This window comes from Mixophyes fleayi, unplaced genomic scaffold (assembly GCF_038048845.1).
Source record: "Mixophyes fleayi isolate aMixFle1 unplaced genomic scaffold, aMixFle1.hap1 Scaffold_32, whole genome shotgun sequence".
Classification (NCBI taxonomy): Eukaryota; Metazoa; Chordata; class Amphibia; order Anura; family Limnodynastidae; genus Mixophyes; species Mixophyes fleayi.
Genome location: NW_027447221.1, coordinates 426,159 through 440,630, shown reverse-complemented (window position 1 = coordinate 440,630; position 14,472 = coordinate 426,159).

Sequence of the window (14,472 nt, the reverse complement as noted above, 5' to 3'; positions counted from 1 at the left end):
CCAAGGGGGAAGGCGGTGCTGGAAGAGGGCTGAGAGAGCCAGGAGGGAAGGTGGTGCAGGAAGAGGGATGAGAGCCAGGGGAGAAGGTGGTGCAGGGGGTTAAGCGAGAGGGACAAAGGAGAAGATGGTGCAGGGGCATAGGTAAAAGAAAGTGTAAAGGGAGAGACATCTTAAAAATGGGAATGTCAGGGATGCAGCCATCATAAAACACAAGTAGTAATGAAGAATGGGAATGCACAGAGGGGACAAGTGTTAAAAGAAAATACAAAATCAAGCCTTCATATTCCATTTACTTGTATTTTCCATACCCCCACTTCTAAATTTACACTTTGATCACTGCCCTCGGTCCCTGCTTCCCACTGGCTGTGTGAGCTGACAGCTGCAGATCCCTCCTCGCCCAGCGCAACCCAACAGAACACAGGATGCCATAATCAGGTAAGTTCATATATTTTCTCGTGTGCAATGTATTTTTAACCATCCTTTGTTGAACTGGCACTACTGTGTATCCAATGACATTTAAAATACTATGCATTGCTCATGCGCTATAATTTTCTTTCATATTTATCTGTACAGAGACTTTTAATTAAGAGGAAAAAACACTGCTTGTCATAAATTTTATCTGTGATTGTGTCAATATATCTCTTTTTGTTTGCATAGTAAATGGTGTATTAAGCTGCTCCTGGGACTCACACTCTCAGTATCTGATATGCTGTACCAATTTTTATTTGTGAATGAGTTTTTTTAGCTGGGCACTACTGTATGGCATAATGTTATTTGGGGGCACTACTGTATGATATATGATTTGTGGGCACTACTGCATGGCCAAATATGAATTGAGGGTAATATTATGTGGCATAATATGACCTGGGGGCACTACGGTGTAGCATAATATGAACTGGGGGGCACTACGGTGTGACATAATATGACCTGGGGGCACTATGGTGTGGCATAATATCAACTGAGGGCACTACGGTGTGGCATAATATGACCTGGGCGCACTATGGTGTGGCATAATATAAACTGGGCGCACTACAGTGTGGCATAATATGAACTGGGCGCACTACGGTGTGGCATGATATGACCTGGGCGCACTACGGTGTGGCAAAATATGAACTTCTGCCAAAGGCAAGTCTCTCATTGTTGAATATGATGGGGACTCAAAGAAGTTGCTGTACTGGGGCTCAAAATTCCTCTTGTCGGCCCTGCCTGTGAGTCAAGGGGGTAGATGTCTCCAGGTAAATAATCTAAATGTTTCCTATCTAATCAAACTGATGGATCACATCCAATTATCTCTCACCCACCTCCTCTATCCCCTTTAATTAATATACTGTGTTATTTAAAATTAGGGGTATGCACCGGCCACTTTTAGGGTTTTGGGTTTTTGGTTCTGATTAGCTTCAGGTTTTGGGTTCTGATTGGTTTTGCCAAAACACCCCACTCAAGGTTTTGGTTCTGATTTAGGGTTTTGGGTTCTGATTTTTTTTTTAAAAAAGTGCTAAAATCCATATTTTTTTATTTTTTTTCACTCCTACACTATTATTAACCTCAATAACATTCATTTCCACTCAATTCCAGTCTATTCTGAACACCTCACACCTCACAATATTGTTTTTAGGCCAAAAGGTTGCACCGAGGTAGCTGGATGTCTAAGCTAAGCGACACAAGTGGGCGGCACAAACACGTGGCCCATCTAGGAGTGGCACTGCAGTGGCAGACAGGATGGCAGTTTCAAAAGCTAGGCCCCCAAAGAGCACATAATGCCAAAAAAAGAGGTGCAAGATGGAATTGTCCTTGTGCCCTCCCACCCACCCTTATGTTGGTGAAATAGGACATACGCACTTTAACAATTTTTGACTGCAGGAACAGTGAACGTAGTTAAATATTGCAGTACTAATTTTTTTTGACTGCAGAAACAGTGAACGTAGTTAAATATTGCAGTACTAATTCTTTTATACTGCAGGAACAGTAAACGTAGTTATATATTGCAGTAGAAATTCCTTTTTACTGCAGGAACAGTGAACGTAGTTAGATATTGCAGTAGAAATTCCTTTTTACTGCAGGAACAGTGAACGTAGTTAGATATTGCAGTACTAATTTTTTTATACTGCAGGAACAGTGAACGTAGTTATATATTGCAGTAGTATGTTTTTTATACTGCAGGAACAGTGAACGTAGTTAGATATTGCAGTAGAAATTCCTTTTTACTGCAGGAACAGTGAACGTAGTTAGATATTGCAGTACTAATTTTTTTATACTGCAGGAACAGTGAACGTAGTTATATATTGCAGTAGTATTTTTTTATACTGCAGGAACAGTGAACGTAGTTAGATATTGCAGTAGAAATTCTTTTTTACTGCAGGAACAGTGAACGTAGTTAGATATTGCAGTACTAATTTTTTTATACTTTTTTTTTATATTTTTTTTATAATTTTTTTAGAATGTTTTTATACCAATGGACTTAGCAGGACAGAGCACAGGACACAGCACCACTGGACTCAGCAGGACAGAGCACTGGACAAAGCACCACTGGACTCAGCAGGACAGAGCACAGGACACAGCACCACTGGACTCAGCAGGACAGAGCACAGGACAAAGCACCACTGGACTCAGCAGGACAGAGCACAGGACAAAGCACCACTGGACTCAGCAGGACAGAGCACAGGACAAAGCACCACTGGACTCAGCAGGACAAGAGCACAGGACACAGCACCACTAACAAAACCCAACTTCCCGCTTCCCTGATCAATGCCCAAGTGAAGTTTTCGGCGGCAAGCGGGGAATTTATAGAATCCGAGTATCGGGAGATCCGACGGCGGGATTTGGACTCATAGCCTCGTTTTCAGGTTTTCTCAGCGGCGGAAATACCCGAACAGTGCTCGGATCGCCCTCGTATCCGCACTGTTCGGGTGGGCTCGGATTGCGATAATCCGAGTCCGCTCATCGTTATTTAAAATGTATAGAAAAGACGCATGTCCAGTTACTTTAGTATAAAAAATATTTTCTCTGACATTTTTCTGTAGATGGAAATACTTTTAATGCGGTCGTGTGGGTTCAAATGATCATTCAATAGTTATGTTTTTTCTAATATATTTGTTAGAGTTTTATTTCATGTGGAATGATTCATGAAAATTCTGCCACTGCTATTTAATTGAGGGAAAAGGGTACCTGTTAACTATATGTATGTAAATATTCTGTTGTTGCTATTTTGTGGGAGATTTGAAAAAAACAAAACATTGGATCATAATGTGAATTTCATTAGCCAAAACAATTAGAGGTTACATTGAAATTGAAGCTTATGTGTTATATATATTTTTCTGATTACTTCTGCAGAGTTTTAGGTCTGTACTTATTCTGGAGACCTGTTCCGTTTTTATATGTGCCGCACATGTTGCTTATAAAACTTTAATGAATATCAAACCAGTGAGGTTTGGCACATGAATTGGTTTTTCCTTCTGCAATTACTCTCCTAAATTGCTGTGTGAATGCATAAAACAAATTTATGAAAACTGCACCTGGCATCCTATTAAAGATTTCTTATTAAATCCTGCAGCATATAAAGTGAAACACTTGTTAGTCTTAATTACTTGAGTGTAAGTTTTTTCTAACAAACATTCAAACTATACATGTAGTGCACCAAGGCTATTTGTTTTATATATATATATATATATATATATATATATATATATATATATATATATATATATATATATATATATATATATATATACATACATACAAGTTAACCCATGCATGATACTCATGCATTCTAGTCAAATCAAGCTACTTAAGGTGTTAAAAAGGTTCTTGTCATGCATTTGGGGCTAGGCCAGGCCTCCTCAGGGGAAGAGCGTTACTTCCCGACGTAAGCGCCCTTTTTTAACGTGGTTTTGTCCACATGTCACCACCTCATCATTCTTCTCCATCACCTCATCCTTCATCTTCATCGCCACATCCTTAATCTCCATCGTCTTACTGTTCTAAAACCTCTCGATACACAATGTTTCTGCTAAACACCTTATCGTTGTGCTCAATCAGTCTTCCTTGAAGGGCATTATTCATAACCTGCACTTTCACATCACTGCTTCTCCGTACTCGTGAAAATGCGACATACAATTGTCCATGACCAAAGACAGGCTCTGGTAAATAAATACCCACACGGTCAAGTGTTTGACCCTGTGACTTGTTAATGGTCATAGCAAATGCCGCCTTCAAAGGGAACTGCCGCCGTCTTAGCTTAAACGGCAGTCCTGTTTCGGATGGACATAAGTCAATCCGAGGTATCATCACCTTCTCTCCTTCAACAGAGCCAGTCAAAACTTCTGCTTGTATCACATTAATTTTCAGTGCTGTCACTACTAATCGAGTGTCATTGCACAGTCCTCTCTTAACATTCAGATTTCTCAATAGCATAATAATGCTTCCAACTTTCAATCTTAATCTGTGCCTTGGCATTCCGGAAGGAGTCAAGAGTTTGAGCCCTCAACTCGTAAATTTAGCCTTTACTACCCCTCCCACGGGGGGAAAGGGGGATGATGGAATTTAACTGACTTCACTATTATAATTTTTTTGTCAAATAATGTCAGTATACCAAATTTCAGGTCAATTGGATGAGCCCTTTCTGAGAAAATAGTTTTTTCCACACATACACACACACACACACGCCGCTATGCTTATATATATTAGATATATATATATATACTTTGTACATGTTTGTGGTTGACACAATATATTATTAGATGTGTACATCTAAAGTTAAAATGTTATGTAATACCATACAATACTGCCATCCAAAAGAGACACAAAAGTATTGTAATTAAATGGTCAAGGGTCATCTCCAACCCTGTTGGCCAATCGGATACCGGGATTGTTGAGCATCCCTGCTATACAGTAGGGTTATACTCAGGAGCATAACACTACATCACCAGGCTCAAACTTTTTGAGGGGGGTGACAATACTGTCCGTCCTCCTGTGGCCCCGCTCTGCTCTTCTGAGAATGCTAGGAGGACTGTTCATGCTCAGTGAAGTTTTGTCTTCACAGCCTTGCTCTGTCCTGAGCGTGACTGCAAGTAGTGGCAGAACTGTAACCTTTTCAACCCCCTCCTCAACTCTCAACTCCAGGTCCCGTCACCGCTGCGGTGGTGGTACCGCCACTGGACATACTGTACACATGAACTCAAATTACTACCTGGAACATAAGGGCAATGGCAAGAACAGCACAGGTTAGCCCAATATTAATGGCAGTGGAGGTCATTTAAGAGTAACCAAAGTTTTGAACCCGCCAAGTGATATAATTCACGCAAGTGCTGGTAGAGTTCTGCCAGTGAAAACAAGACTGTGGTTCAAGATGGTGAAGTTTGAAGAGGTATAGAGGCTGCACATGCAGAAGGGAGGAATTAGGAGAGTGAGGGAGTTTATTGCACAGAACGTAGTCGCTCTTCATTAGGCGAAGCAGTGGAATAACAAGATTTCAATTATGGAAATGACTATTGACAAAGGTTTGTAGAGGGCATATTTATAGGGCAGTTCCTTGCTGTGTGAACAAACGCAAAGCCTATTGTACAGTCCTGATGTCCCCTAATTCTCGTGAATTTTTATGGGCAAAATGTAAATGTTTCATCTAATAAAAGTGGTGATACTCAAGTGTTAGGCGGTTGGGCTTTGATGTGATATTTACACTTTTTTGCACAACTTTTCTGCCTCTTTGTACAACTAGGTGCACTTCTAGCTTGCAGAGATGTCTCCTGAGAGCAGTGAATACGTATGCATCTTGCTGTGATCTTAAAGATCTCAAAGTTTTCAAATATAATTTTTAGGTGTGACGAGCAAGAGTGCATTGATCCTTCAAAACAGGGAACATGCAAAAGATGCCGTGGGTGGGACTAGAACACCCTGCGGCCAATCCATCATCTTTAATGTTTATTTGTATGTCATTGCAGACTCTGCAGCGCAGTACAGCAAAAGTACAAGAATGCAGTAAATAAAATAAAAAAACAAGTAGGGTAATAACAATACAAGAATAATACAAGGGCCATCTCCAACCCTGTTGGCCAATCGGATACCGGGATTGTTGAGCATCCCTGCTATACAGTAGGGTCATACTCAGCAGCATAACACTGCATCACCAGGCTCAAACTTTTTGAGGGGGGTGACGATACTGTCCGTCCTCCTGTGGCCCCGCTCTGCTCTTCTGAGCATGCTAGGGGGACTGTTCATGCTCAGTGAAGCCCTGTTTTGTCTTCACAGCCTTGCTCTGTCCTGAGCGTGACTGCAAGTAGTGGCAGAACTGTGCACAAGCACAATTAAGCGTAATAACAATTGTATGTAGCTATCATAGTAAAAACCTCAGAATAATAGAGACGATTGAACTTTGGACATCCCGCCCAAGATGGTCTGTATGGTAGATACGCTCTTGTTCTCTGGTTGAAGCTCCAGCACACCCCAAGAAAGATCAAGTCTAGATACAAACTGAACATTTACATATTAAGTACCTATCATCCTATACTCCTTATTTACAGATCTGAATTTCCACCTTCTCTTACCCCACTTCCATCCAGTTTTGTATTTTCCTCACCTGGCCAGCCCTTACTTTGTCTCAACTTTTTATTTTTTATTTTGACATGTCAGCCATCTTTTATTTAGTATCCATCGCTCTCTTATATATCCTGAACGTTTTTGAAAATAGGTAACATTTAATGACACAATGCAAAATTTGACAATTCTGGTCCAACTGAAAGTAGCTAGCTCGAAACCCAGCAACTTAAATGGAGTCCTGTCCTATGACACTGTACAACCTATTAGAAGGATAGTAGCAAAATAGTAACTTTCAATCTTTCAAGGGCACCCTCGAAAAACTTGTCTTCACGGTGCCAAATTCTAAGGCTGGGTACAAACTTTCAACTGATTATCGAGCTAATCACACAAAAAACGACCGTTCACCCGATACCGCATTATTGCGTACGCTCCAACAAGTTCCAATGCACATCGTATCGTCTGATTTGAATTTGAACGAAAAATCTCGTTCAACAATGGAATGATGTTGTTCTAATCCTGCAGTGTGTACGCACTCACGACCGGCAGTGTCCATAGATCTCTATGGAGTGTGCAGAGTCACAATCTTATCAGCTGATGGTTATGACAGATGAAGAGCACAGATCTGAAGGTAAGTCTTGTAAAACGTGTATAGTGTGTACACATGAATCCCCATGCTGTCGTTCAGTCGTTGGTAAAATCATAAACTATATTGCATCGGGACAAATTTTCTGTAGTGTGTAGCCAGCATAAGACAAACTCCCTCGTCACACTCCCCTAGCTCTTTCCACTTGTTCCCCACCACTCCAATTGTCTCTGTTGGTTTCCTCACCCCTCTAGTATGTCAGTTCTCATGAGCAAGATCCTCTCTACCTCCCGTCTCCTGTCTTCACCTCTTGTAAAGGTTTCTTTATGTTCTGTTGTGGCTTCTGCTATTGTATGTTCTCTTGCTCTAACATTTATTTGTATTATGTTCTGTTTGTGCATTGCTGACTGAACAGCTCTGCGGAATCTTTAGCACTTCATAAATAAATAATGATGATAATGATGAAGGCAATTCACCTTAAGGCCACTATGACCTTTACAAGAAAAGGTCGGAGCATCCTTCAGTGCTGGAATTTGTTTACTGGGTACTACTCCGAAAATGGGTCTGATTCATTAAGGAAAGTAAGGGAAAAAAATGAGTAAGTTTTTTCCTGGACAAAACCATGTTACAATGCAAGGGGTGCAAATTATTTTATTATTTTGCACATAAGTTAAATACTGGCTGTTTTTTCATGTAGCACATAAATACTTGATAGCTTTATTTTTACAATGAAATTTAAAGTGGATCTAGGACATGCCTTATCCCATCTATAAATATGTCATCACATTTTAAATTTACCTCCCCCTCCAATGCAACATGGTTTTGCCAAGGTGCAAACTTACACATTTTTTTGCTTTACTTTACTTAATGAATCAGGTCCAATGTATCTACCTATGTGATGGTATTACTGTTTACATGCTAACGGCAACAGAGAGGAAGCGCAGTAGTAAACAGGAATCTATGTTTGTATATCCTTTCTCATTAACAAAGTACCTTTATATCCTTTTTTATTATTATTAACAGTCCCCTGTACATCCCAAATCTTTACATTTCAATGCTGATTTCCCTGTCATTCAGACTCCTTGAGAGGTAAATGTATCAAGCTGAGAGTTTACCGCTGGGTTTGAAATGTGAAGATGTTGCCTATAGCAACCAATCAGATACTAGCTAGCATTTTGTTGAGTTCAATTCATACCATGGCCTTATCTGTGTGGAGTTTGTATGTTCTCCCCGTGGTTGCGTGGATTTCCTCCGGGTGCTCCGGTTTCCTCCCACACTCCAAAAATATACTAGTAGGTCAATTGGCTGCTATCAAAAATCGACCTTAGTCTCTCTCTCTGTCTGTGTGTGTGTTAGGGAATTTAGACTGGGAGCTCCAATGGGGCAGGGACTGATGTGAATGAGTTCTCTGTACAGCGCTGCGGAATTTGTGGCGCTATATAAATAAATGATGATGATGACAAGTAAGTGCATTTGATGGCTTGACCAAAAGTCAGGTCACAAGCATGTTCTGGTCTATCATTTAAATATTATGGGAGCCCTATGTATCAATCAGTTATTGTAAACATATGGGGAGAATCTGCTGAATCATAATCCTCCTACTTGTGCTTAAACTTGAGCTAAACATTTCCAGCCCTATTTGGGCTTAAAAAAATTTTACTTAACATTATTTTATGCAAATAAATGTTCAGAATATTCTCAATATTTGGGGGGGAAGAAACTTCAACTGTTATGTATGCACATGGCAATAGACACAGTAGCCGAACGAGTCGGCCCGTGATCACATGTTTGTAAAATAGCAGACTGGCTTTCTGCCTAAATGTATTTGGCCTTCATCCAAATGAACTTAAAACGATAAGCGTGAGATACAAGAGGATTCAGAGAATCTATGGCAATTACATATAAAGATGTGCTCAGGGATTTCTTTTTTTTATTACGCTTCCTTCCCACTCGGCTCCTGTGCGGCATTTCTAAGATTATAAAGTATAAGGATCGTAAAAAAAAGATAAAGAGAAATAACAGACCTATGATAGAGGAAACAGTGGCGCAACATAAGTCCTCCTTTAGCTCGAACTATTTGTGCATGTAAATATTATGGCTATCATAAATATGATTTATTAACGTGCCTGTGGAGACAGAAAGACAATGGAATTATCATCATGTGCAATGAAGGGCTAGAAATGTGCTTTGCAGAACACAACCATGTTGTTAAACATATGTTGTCCCTATTTACAACAAGTTTCTAAGTTTTATTGCACCTTATTTCCTACTCGTATAAACAGCTATTAAAGTCGTCATCCCTGTAGAAACATTGGGCCTGACATCCATCTGTAGTCAATATAAGCCAGTTTATTCCGGTTATGTTATAGCGCTCATGTTGCTTCCGCACATCTGTTCACCTCGATGTTTATCCGGCACACGTCAAGGTGAATAGCTCCTATCCACTCCTGGAATCTGTCTCTGCAAAGCAGATCCTCAGCTCATTGTGCGGAGAGCAGGAAAAATCTTTAGAGGTGAAAACTTTACATCCAACCTCTTACGCATTAGTAACGTAACTTTCATTCAAATAAACGTTTCACTTTTTTCATAAATTAATCTTCTGAGATGAAATGAGGATGAAATCTCTGCTCATTTTTCCGTGCCTCCCATTATTATTTTATCGTAGATTTATAAGGCGCCACAGTGCCCTGCAGCGCCGTACAGTAGGGAAAACAGGACATACATAAAACAAGGACATACAAGGTAGACAAAATAAATGCAGACAAGAAAACAAAGTGTATAGAGGACCCTCCTCATTAGAGAGCTTACATTCTAAGTGGAAGAGCTGAAACAAGAGGAGCGAGTGGCGGCTCAGAGTGGAGATTGGGGCAATTGTGCGGGTGCATTAGTGTGAAAGTGTTATCAAGGATAAGGTAAGATCTAATAAAGAGATGGGTTTTCAAAGAGCGTTTAAAGATTTGAAGGCTGGGGGAAAGTCTGATTGAGCGAGGTAGGGAATTCCATGAGTGTGGAGCAGCACGGGAGAAGCCTTGAGTCTTGTAGGCGCGGGAGTGAGAGGTGGTTACCAGAGACGACACTCCTAATTGAATCTCCCCCTAAATATATGAAAGCAATAACCACATAACGTGTACTATCCCTGGATAGCAACAATTATGTTATATTATTTTCTTACGTTTTCATAGCAACAATTGCAAAGGGTCGGGGGATTTTTCTGTAAAACTGGTGGACAACTAACTGTACAAAAGTTGGACGTCCTCACAAACACACACCCTGAGGCTGCGCGTGCAACCGGGAATGAGGACCCGCGCATAATATTGGCTGCCCATAGTAACCAATGAACTTTCATTTTCTAACCTGCATTATCAATAAAATAACAACATCTGATTGGTTTGAATTACAGCACCTTTTTTTGTGCGCTCAGACTGGTGTTTCTTTAACTGTACATAGATTCCATGTATGCATGCTGTCAATTTAATGACACGAATGTTGGTTCAGAATAACAGTACCACAAACTACATAACATTTGCCTGGTGTTTGATGTTCCATTGGTCATAATCCAAATATAAATTCATATGCACTGTGCATATTTGCACGTCTCACTGCAGCACATTTAGGAATGTGAGTTATATCTGCTCATTTCACAGACACCTCCATGGCTGTCATATTCCAGCAGGCCTTTCAGATTTTGCATTTGTTGTCCGTGGCTGGCTGCCATGTTTCCCCGAACACAGAGTGTTCTGGGCTTCAAGCTTATTGTGACTCCTCAGTAAAATCCTCAGTAAGATTAAAGGAGACATATCAAGGTGAAATTTGAGGTGGATATATCAGTTAATTATATTTTAGTTTTGAGAACCACTGAAGAAACTTATATGGATATTTAAAGTAAAATCAAGATCATAGAAAACAAGTTATGAAAATAAAGGAAACCGTTGGGGCGCTGCAGCAACCAATCAGAAATGTGCTTTTGTTAGTTTAACTCAGACCTGACTGCTCAAACCTAATAAGGGAGATCAAACCACTGCTAAACCCCACACACAAAAACCATAAACAAGCAGAGCAGCGCTGAAATATAACTCGTGGTGAGTAAAATAAATATTTTGACAAAAAAATAAATAAAAATACAGTCTCTCTGTCACGGAATCAGCAGAGGTGGCCACTAGCCGGTATTGGCGCAACTGAACAGGGAGGCGCGTAGTCTATCGTACCCCTTGTATTCACCTGTAGCAGGTTAGTGTACCAATTCTCTGGCACCCTAGTGGCCAATTTAAGTAGCAAGATGCACCCTGATAGGGTGAGAGGATTTTGGCGTGTGGAAAGCGGGACGTGATATCTACTGCGCATGCGCACGCACATCGTGCAGAGAAAACAAGGAAGCTTTCCGTTGCTAGGCAACAGGACAAAGCTGTTGGCGGGGCCCAGGTGATAATCTCCTGCACCTATGGCAGGATTCAAGTGACATCAACCAACCAGGAACAGTTCAAAACAACAAATCAATTTAATAAAACCTAACTAAAATACAATGTAATACTAACCATCACTTGTAATAAATTATTAAACATCCGCTCTTATAGCAGTCTATGCAGATTCTTAGAAAAAGCAGTTAAAGATGAATAATATATCAAACACAATCCAATAGTACTGTATATCCCCTCTTCAACAGTTCAATAACTCTGTGTGGAGTTTGTATGTTCTTCCCGTGTTTGCGTGGGTTTCCTTCGGGTGCTCCGGTTTCCTCCCACACTCCAAAAACATACTGGTAGGTTAATTGGCTGACATCAAAATTGACCCTAGTCTGTGTCTGTGGGTGTGTTAGGGAATTTAGACTGTAAGCTCCAATGGGGCAGGGACTGATGTGAGTGAGTTCTCTGTACAGCGATGCAAAATTAGTGGCGCTATATAAATAAATGGTGATGATGATGATGATTGTCCACGCTAAGTGTTCCGTAATGGTGCTCTGTGACAGCAGCCGACAGGAGCTATCACACAGTTCAATTCAGCACACTCCTTCACCGTAGATGTCAGTCCCTTCAAGTTAACAAATCCACAGACGTATTTGGAAGGTATACCCAACCGTTCGGGGGCCAGCATAACATTGGAAATATAATCAAGGCTCTTGTTAATCAGTCGGGTATCTGTAAGAAGCCCAATAAGAATCAGGTATATAAAACTCTGTCTCCCTGCTGATGTGTTTCGTCTGACTCAGTCAAACTTTTTCAAAGTCAAGGTAAGTGGATATCCTTTCCTTAATGGGATGTGGATTGCAATATATAGAGACAATCACTAGAGCTCTAAAGAATCGTTAAAATAACTAAGATGAAGATGATGATGTAGATAGTATTCCCAGCATATGTTAAACTTAGCAAGATGATAATTATAAGGTCACTCTCCCTTGAACAAGAATAAGAAATATTAAGTGCAATAAGATGAGGGTAAGATTAGTCCCTTGTAACTCTGCTCTATAGATGATAATGTAGCAGCAGTGTTAGCAACAGCAGCAGAAACCTTCAAAAATAAAAATGGAACAAGACACTTTGCAAGCAGCTGGACCAATTCTGGACTCCCTGGACCTCTGGACTGGACCTGGACTCTCTTTGGACCTCCTGACTGGGCTCCGTCTGGATTGGACCTAGACTCCCTGTGTAGTAGGCCTGGACTCCCCCAGATCTCTGCACTGAACCTGAACTCTCCCTGGACCTCCAAACTGGACCTGGTCTCCCTTGGTAATCCTGACAACTTTTTGCTGGGTCCCTAACAGCTCACTCTCTGGGAATGATACCATTTTGGAATTGACAGTTCCCACTGTAAGCCTGGCAGCTTTCTTTAGTAATCTGGCAGCTTTCCCTGATAGATTGCCAGCTCGTTTTGGAAAAAATGGCAGATTTCAGTCTTATTCATTTAATGTTTTAATTTTGCAAATGTCATCTGTATAATACATTCTCCATTAAAATGCAAGTTGAAATGAAAATGATTGCCCCCAGAAAATAAATATTGTTTTCAGGGGACAGAGAGAAGTATATATAACTGTCAAATAACAACTGCATATTTGTTTCTTTAAAAAAAAGTGGAACTCGTAGCTTGTTAGTGCTGAATAGGGGCCTTCAGAGTGATAAGTAACTGCTATTGTTCTGGATATGTTTTATATTGAACAAAATAAAGGTGAATGACAACAATGGGTACTTTTTATTAAACATATCTGTAAAAACGGTAATTTCCTTAGTCAATAAACTTGCTTAAAAAAAAATATGTTGTGTGTTCTTCGATGTTATGCTGTGCAAATCCCAATAAAGTTTTTCCAAATAACAGACTTTGTGTGCAATATGTACAGGGTAAAGCATTTAATATGATTGCACAATATATTAACGGTAAAAAAAAATCATGTAATAACAGCTGGGTATTTCCACGATGTGGAAAATATTGCTCATCCTCATTGTCTGTAAAGTTGTATCTAGGTAATGAGAACTCTGTGTCCTAGTTTGATAGAGGGATAATAGAGAATCCCAATCTTCAATATCATCTGAACTGCCAACATTGGGTAACAGGTCTATAATTGAATTTCATAAACCATCGGCACCCAAGTTTAGCCTAATGGTCACCAGGTGGTGACCCAGAGTCCTTCCATAAAAACTGTATATTTAAAGTTACAATCCAATTTACATATATCCAAAATGAGATATGAAATTTGACAGAAAGTAAGGGTGGAATGGCACCCATACACTTCTCCCGATGTCAGTTCCCAGTCTACCATACATTTTAGCTTTAGAATCCTCCGTTTGCAATAGGTATTAACCGATTTTCACAATTTTGGCCAATTACAGCAGGGGGCGGGGCTAAGACGGCACAATATTTGCTTCATTAAGCCTTACGCCAGCTGCTCCAATTCATAAAGTTATCTTGCGATTTATACATTTAGGGGATTAGATACAAAGCTTCCCCTAGTTAGGAGTGGAATGAGTGGGATGGAATGTTAGGTAATTGTTGTATTGTGTACCCACCTTTGTTTTACCCTGTTTACCTTGTTTCTTTACTGTAACCTTTCTACACTCTCTTTTCATTTTGTTTTTGAACTGGGCTAATTTGGCAGGTGCTTCCATTGATTGTGAATTGAAGTTGTGGTATTAAGTGTGTATACAAATCTATAACTATAGCAAATACAAATTCTCCTGGAATGTAACGGTCTGAATTCTAAGTATAAAAAAATCCCAAACAGTATTGTCTGCATTTGTTGCATTTCTTCAGCACATTCTGTTAGCATTAAAGAGTTGGGCAATGACATTCACCAAGTATGAAGAGGAGCAAATACAAGCAAGTGATCTGTGTATTCCTACCTCTCACTTGTTAAATCAGGTACATTTTGTAAC